Here is an 8,227-nt window from a genome sequence, read left to right as displayed (position 1 = left end):
TTGTTGTATATTGTTGCTTGGTTTTGCTCTGTCTTGTTTTTGTGCATGTTATTATCTCTACAGGTCTGTCTAAATAAGATAGGCTGGATGAACAATCTGGGGGAGAAAACAATGGGACTGACAGTTCCAGGGGGGACATGGGAGAGGGGCAGGTGGGGGCAAAGGAAGTGGTGTTAACAAACCCAGGGACAAGGGAACAACAAGTGATCCAAATGTAGACCTTCATTTCTTGCCTTAATCTATGACATTTTATTTTCCAACCATGCTGAAATTCCTTTTCATCTTCTAATATGTCATATATTCTATTCCATCAAGGCCTTGATTCATAAAATCCATCTCTTCTCCCTGAAGAAGCATCTAACTATTCTTCACCTAGCTAACACCCAGTTACTGTTTATATCTCAATTTACAGCAACTTGTTTGAGCTAGTTTCCCTGACTCCCACTTTTATTCTAAGTATGTACTGCTGAGATGGCCCTTCTATCCATAGTCCCTTTTGTGGTGTTTTATAAATTTCAATCCCTATGCCTGTCATTACAATTCCATTTTGTAGGGAGTAATCCATTATGATAATTTACAGGATTAAGGTGGAATGTATTAGAGTGTTGAAAAGCAGGGAGGCTATTTTGAGGACTAATGTGTGTCTGACACCAACCAAGATATTTGTCTCATATGCATCTGAAAGTTGGACATTGAATGAGGCAGACTGAAAAGGAATTGTTACATTTGGATTATGGTGCTGGTAAAGAATATTACAACTACTATGGAGTACTAACGGAATAAACAAATATGTCTTGGAAGAAGTGCAGCTATAATGCTCCTTCGAGGTAATCAAGGTGAGACTTCATCTCATGTATTTTGGACATGTTGCTAGGAGAGACCAGTCCCTGGGGAAGGGCATCATAAAATGTAGGGGCAGCAAGAAAACAGAAGGCCCTCAAGTAGGTGGATAGACACCATGACTGCAACAATGGGTTCAAGCATAGGAACAATTGTGAGAATGGCACATGACTGGATATCGTCTCCTGTTGTGCATAGGATTACTATGGGTCAAAGCTGACTGGATGTCACCTATCAGAAACAACACCTTACTCGAAGGTGTGAAACAAGTCATCACCTTTTGTTTTCTTGGGGGTATGGTCTGATAAATAACAAAGCCAAAATCTCCACCAGAGACAATCCTCTGTGTATTAGAGTCATTTCAGAAACAGAGAAGATTCCCAGGGCTATCAAGGAAGGTGAACCATGAGTGGAGCATTTTCTAAACTCTTGCCTAACATGTTGGAGGATGAGATCAGAGGCGGCAGAGCCCATGACATGTAGCACATAGGACAGAGTAACGGAACCAAAAATCACAGCAGGCAGATGAGAAGATAGAGCAGAGGAGCAGCTATGAGACTATGAGACAAAGCAGCACACTTTGCCCATGGAATCATAGGGCCAAGAGACCATGCGGCTGAGAAGCTGAGGACAAGATAGATAGGCTTGGCTGGGAGAGGTACTGCTATTGATAAAACACAATATCCTAAAAGTCTTATGATTATGGCTTATGATAACCTCTTGATTTCCCTGATAGACTCTCATAAATTTATGTATTGTCTGTGACTTTGTGGGACTATTGCAATAGATTATTGAAATTAGAGTAAAAGATAGAAAACATATAAGCCAAAAACATAGATCCAGGAATGGGTTTGGGGCTTGCACTAAATCCTAGCTCCAACTTAAAAACAGTTAGTTCTCACATCATGGCCCTAGTTGATATGTGCCCTCAGGAAGGGAACACAGAAGATAGGGGTGTGTTAGCAAAATGTGGCGAAGAAACGAGATGGTGTCCAGCTATCAGATAAAATAGCATCTGGGATCTTAAAAACTGGTCTCCAAACAGCAGCCATCTAAGTGAGATCTCAACTAAATTCACATGGAAGAAGCACACCATCATCACCCACTGAGGGAATGTAAATCATATAATCTGAAGTCGAAGTGGGGATTACTATCAGACCCTAAATTGTGAGCATCCAGTTTGCAGCGGGCTGTGAATGACAATGGAAGCTCAAGATTCATTGGTGGGAACTACATAGGAAATAAGCCTCCAGTGAACTCCCTCTATCCACAATTGAGGGATGGGAGGAAAGTAGTTACTAAACAGAGTGCATCGGAGAGCTGAATATAGAAGATCAAAGGCATAAATCTGAATTGAAAAGTTAAAACTTTGTCAATTGATCCCCACTCTGATGCCTGCTGGACCTGATCTGGTTTTCAACATTTTCTGTAGTTTGGTTTTGTTTGTTCATATTAGGGTGTATCTCAGAAGTGTTATGTTTTTGGAGGTTACCCTCATGAAGTTGTGATATATGTTTTTCTGTGTTTTGGTATATGAAACCCAGTGTTTTAGGCCAGGTTGACTAGAGAAACAAAACCAGGGACATTAACATGTGTGTAACAAAGAGTTTTATATCAAAGAGCAATTGTATATTGAGAAAGCATCCCAGCCCATGCCAGATAAAGTCCATGAGTCTGAAATTAGCCCATATGTCTGATACTAGCCCATAAATTTCTCTTTAGACTCACACAGCACATACAATAATGATGAATGCAGGAAGATCACTGGCGGGTTGGGGCGGATAGTCCTGTGGATCCAATGGTGGTGGATGCTTATCCAAGGCTCTGGATGACATCAGCATGGCTCCAAGTGGATTGTGAACAGGAAGGTGAAGCAGAGAGAGCATGTATCCCTCCTCCAGGCAGGAGAGGAAGTTCCTAGAATCCTCATGAGAAGGCCATGCCCCCAAGGAGGCATCATCAGGGTGTGACCTGATTGACAGGTCCAACCCTAGACTTATTCATCCGGTTGACATGAAATCATGTAACTACCACACTCAGGATCAATGATCCTATAAGGACAGAAAGAAAAATAACGTTTGGGGGGCAGGGAGTACAGTGGTGCTGGTGCGGTGGGTAAAAGGGAGATAATGTCAATGAGTCCAAGAAGGAAAAGAATGCTTAGAAAATGATCGTGGTAGCAATTGTACAATTCTGCTTGACATGTTTGAACTATGGAATGATATGACATATGCATTAACTCCCAATTAATAATAAATTTTAATTTTACTGAATTAATTAAAGGAAGAGTGCTGTAGGAGGAATAGTTGATGTCAGTATAGGGTAAAGAAGAATGGAGGATGGAGGCATGTCTGACCTCTGCCTCATGGCCATAGCCCTTGGATTGATGAGGTGGTGGATTCTCCTCTCTCTACTGAAGCCACAGTGTTTACTCAGCTGCCATACCATACTCCCATAGCTTGTATTTCCTCCATGTTACCATATGTTATATTTCACTACTATTGCACCTGTTTATTCATATGTCTTTCTTATTGTATTAAAAGCTTTTTGATAGTAGGGATTATTATATTTAGATAACTCTTATATCCCCAGCACCTCAGCATAGTGTCTAGCACAATATAAATATATAAAATTTAATTAGATATTGAAATAAAAATTCAATTGGAACAGTAAATAAAATATTTTAGAACATATTTTTTCTAAAATATATTTTACAACAGAAAAGAAAATTAGCATACAAAATAAAATTAACATGTATATTTATGTTCGTTGTTAATGCATCCAGGTTTTAGACAAGGGTCAGCAACTAAGCTTATCAAAGGATGTGGCAGAATTAGACTTAAGTAGATAGTAAAATGCTTTCCTGTCTTGCACAAGAAACTTACTGAGGACATTCATTTCCTTATCAGAAAAATAAAGTCATTAAAATGGAGTATCTCATATTTTACATGATATATAATCATTTCAAATCACAAGTATGTTGATGCTTCTTGAAAAGAGTTATAGTAAAAAATATATTGAATATTTCATAATAATGTGAGAGATTTTTTGTGGAGAAAAGGCAGGATTTTGATATTCTTTAAATTTAAAGAGTTCCATTTAAAAATAATTCTAGTAGTCTAACTTGGAAACAAAGAATGGCAAAAAGAACCCAGGCAGGTGATATTTAAGTCAGATTTCTGAATCATAAACCACAGGTGCTGAGAAGCAAATTTAATGAAGAGAATGGAGGAAGACACCCATTTCACAGCAGAGAATTGGAATAATGTACAGATAGCTAAATTGGAGAATGATGAATGAAGCCTAAGTGGTAAAAATAAGAGACCAGGTATTGCCACACAGTTGTGACTTCTGTTTAAAAGGGACTGGATGCTTCCAGAAGCATTTGAGGCATAGAAGTATAAAACTTCTTGCTGAGGCAATATATCAGCTGCCCAAACCTCCTCCTCATCAGTCAAGCTTGTTAGCCTTTGACTTCACACAATCTTTGTGACACTGTTATCAATGATACTTCAGAAACATCTGCTCCAGAGCTGTCTGTTACTGCTGTGGCCGACAGCAAATCTAATGGCACCAAAAAGGAATGACAGGAGACCCATTACTGTGTAGAGGTGGTCTGAAACAACACAATAACCACAATCAAGGCTGGCTGAATCTGTCAGTATTTCAACACTTAGCTCACTGACTAGTACATATTTGGAAAGACTCTTCAGTGTTCATGATCTCATTGACAAAACTATAAGTCAATGTATAACTTCAATTATTGCTGTATAGAAAGTAGACTATGCTGCCTGAAAGTTGAAGTAAGATTAAGTTAAAGATGTTAGAGGGTCATATGTAGTGGTGGGATTCAGCTGGTTCACACCAGTTTCTATACCTAACATTTTTGTTAAGTTCAAGGAACTGGTTGTTAAAATGGCATGTGTAATCAGGATTATCTCTAAGGTGGGTGACTGGGTTGCCACTCATTGGGGAAATCACAAATAACTCTTAAAAAATGTTCACCTATGCAACAGTGCATTCTAAACACCCATAGCATTGTTCTTTCAGTCTATAGGTATAAAAATTAGATGTAATTATGCTTGTAATATTTATTTATTTCATAAAACTCCTTATAGTTTTGATGAAATAAAATTTTATTCTTTTGCATTTGTTACTTCAGTAAACAAACATATAATGTAAAGAGAACAAATGCCAAACAACCAGAAGGTGACTCACTGTCATTCCTTTCACCTTTGTGGTATGCCCAAATTAGCACAATATATTAAAATATTAGCATTTTGTCAAATTCCCACACAAAATTATGAGTGAATTGTAAAATTTCTGAAGTGTTCAAAGAGCTAAAAAATATTTTCAGAACAACTGTTGTAACTTCAGCCAGAAGTTGAAAGGAGATGAGCAAATGAAGTCATCTAACTGTTTCTAATATATCAAACACAATGACTATGGTCTAATTGACCTACCTGTAAATTAATGGGATCCTACTCCTACAGTGAGAAGATGGTTAAGAATAAATCACACAGCTAACAGACAAGGCTATTGCAAGTGAGGATACCAACTAATAAGTAATATGGAAATGTTTCAAATAATAGTTTTATTGGTCAGGTATTATTTAATATTTTCATTAAAATTCTTATAAATCAATCTAGTTTTGTCTACCTCTTTTATTGTTCCCATTTAGGTATTAACTTTATGAAATAATGGACATCCTAGTGGCATAGTGGCTACACATTGGGTTACAATCTTCAAGGTTGGTAGTTTGCAACACCAGCCACTCTGCAGGTGAAATATAGGGCTTTTTACTCTTGTAAACAGTTATTGGCCCTGAAAGTCAGAGGCACTTCTGTCTGTTCTATACAGTCACTATAAGTTGGCATTGACATGACAGGAGTGAGTTATAATTTTTTTGTTTGTATGAAATAATAACCTGTGGTTATTATTATGGAAGTATGTGAAGGCAGGAAAAGGAGTTGAGATAATCAATAGCATTAAATAAGAAGGCCTAGGAAGGCTTCTCTGGTAAACTGAGACTTGACTAGGTAAGCTGAGGCAACATAAGAAATAGAATTAGGTGAGAGGGGAAATTATGAGGTCATGAGAGTAGTAAGGTAAAAGCCATGTGTAGAATGCGATTCACAGATTAAAGAAAGAATGAGGGCTCTTCCCAGGTAGGTGCTCGGCAAAAGAAAAGAAAAAAAAGGTCATGAAAAAAGGTCATGTTCAATTCAAGTCCAATGGCAAAAAGGCAGTTATATTCGAGTCTGGCATTTCTCAGGCTCTTCTTGAGCTGGAGACATACTCGAACCTAAAGGCACAGTGAAGGGAGCTGAATATAATGGCAGCCAAGGAAATCGATGTCGGTGGTGGTCAGAATTATATAAATCCTACTATCTTAATCTTTGTTCCTGTCTATCAAATGAAAGCTTTCCAGAAAATGCAAGTTGGCTACTATGTTATGTGAACTAGAGAAAAACTTCAGTGGAAAGCATGTTGTCTTTATTGTTCAGAGGAGAATTCTGCCTAAACCAACCCAGGAAAGCCATACAAATTATAAATAAAAGCATCCCCTGGGTCCCACTCTGACAGCTGGTGCACGATGCAATCCTCAAAGACTTGGTCTTCCCAAGTGAAACTGTGGGCAAGAGAATTAATGTATAGCTGGAGGGCAACAGCCTTATAAAGGTTCATTTGGACAAAGTACAGCAGAGCAATGTAGAACACAAGGTTGAAATTTTTTCTGGAGTTTATAAAAAGCTCACAGACAAGGATGTTAATTTTAAATTCCCAGAGTTTCAATTGTAAACAAAAATGACTGGACAAAATAGTACTCCCCCAAAGAAAAAGAAAGAACATGGAAGTTCGTGTGTCTGTCACAGACAAGAGAAGGAAAGTGAAAAATAGTTTCATCCCAACCATCACAAAATGACTTTCTTTCTGTATTTTGCAGCCTCCTAGCTGAGAATGATGATTGAAATGCCATTTTCCTTAAAATAACATTCTAAAGTTCTCTTCAGATGCTCATTGGTAAAAGCAAGTATGTTCCAGAATACTGCTAGGAACAAACTCAGCTGAATAAATGGATTACTGTGTGAATACACAAGTTAAATTCACCCTTGACTAGACCATGTGTGAGAAAAACCTCAAAGTTGAAGAGATCATGTTAGAAAATGTAGAATTATCCCGGTTTCTCTCTTGTTAATCTGTAGGTGAGATTTGAACAGATCATTTTGAGAATTGTGGGTAACTGATAACAGCTACTGGGAAATGCAACAAGCCATTCACTGGAAGAATTCTTTAAACCATTTAGCCTTTTTAAAAAATAACCTGCTTCATTTTTTAAAACTATAACCCTTAATCCTAAAGTATAGGTATCTGCTTTTAGAGTCCCCTGGGTCACTCCAGTGCCCCCAAGGGGATGGTATCACCTACTTCAGGAAACATTGATGTAGAATACTTGTAAGGGAGTGGTAGAGGGGATAAAGGGAACTTCAGGAAACATTGATGTAGAATACTGGTAAGGGAGTGGTAGAGGGGATAATGGGAAGGCATATGGAGGCAGAGTAGATGGGGAAGGCATTGTGTGAGAAAAATGTTTCCATGGTCATCTAAAAAGTGTAAGCCTTTATAACTGCAAGTCAACTGACAATTGTCAGAATACAAAAATCAATGTTAAAGGCTCTCTGCCCATTCTCCTCCATAGTTGTATTTTCAGCTGCAGAAAAAGAAAGGAAAATATGAAAATCCAAACATTGAGTGAATCTGCTGCAAAAGACCTCTTGTTGAAAAGAGTGTCGAAAAGGATGTTACTCTGAGTACTGAGGTGCACCTGACCCAGGTCATATTTTCAATTGCATAATATGCCTGTAAAAGTTGGATGTTGAATAAGGAAGACCGAAGGGGAATTGTTGCATCTAAATTATGTTGTTGGTGAAGAATATTGAAAGCACAGTGGACTGCCAGAAGGACAAACAAATCTGTCTCGTAAAAAGTATGGCCAGAGTGCTCCTTACGAGCAAGGATGGAAAGCCTTTGCTTTATATACTTTGGGCATGTTGTCAGGAGAGACCTTGGAGAAGGACAGCATGCTTGGTAAAGTAGAGGATCAGTGGGGAAAAAAAGAAAAAGAAAAGAAAGCCCTCATTGAGATAGATCGTGTCAGTGGCTACAACAATGGGCTCAAGCATAGGAACAATTGTGAGGATGGCACAAGACCGGTCAGTGTTTCTTTCTGTTGTGCATAGGGTTACTATGGGTCAGAAGCAAAAAAAATGGCACCTCACAACAACATGCTTGGATTTTCATCTGCAGATAAAAAAAATGTAACTAATCTTCATAAAACTGCTTAACTTTCAAAAATTAGAAAAAGGCATGCCAAATGAACCTTTAA

At 38.1% G+C, this 8,227-nt stretch overlaps 1 pseudogene; it reads left to right on the top strand.

Moving 5' to 3' along the window:
- The first annotated feature begins 6,043 nt into the window (after window positions 1–6,043).
- On the top strand, window positions 6,044–6,642 carry LOC101647025 (annotated as a pseudogene).
- The last annotated feature ends 1,585 nt before the right edge of the window (window positions 6,643–8,227 follow it).

This window comes from Echinops telfairi, unplaced genomic scaffold (genome assembly GCF_000313985.2).
Source record: "Echinops telfairi isolate 266 unplaced genomic scaffold, ASM31398v2 ScPeMD7_44;HRSCAF=162, whole genome shotgun sequence".
Taxonomy (NCBI): Eukaryota; Metazoa; Chordata; class Mammalia; order Afrosoricida; family Tenrecidae; genus Echinops; species Echinops telfairi.
Note: the sequence above shows the minus strand (reverse complement) of the source record. Positions and strands in the feature narration are given on the sequence as shown.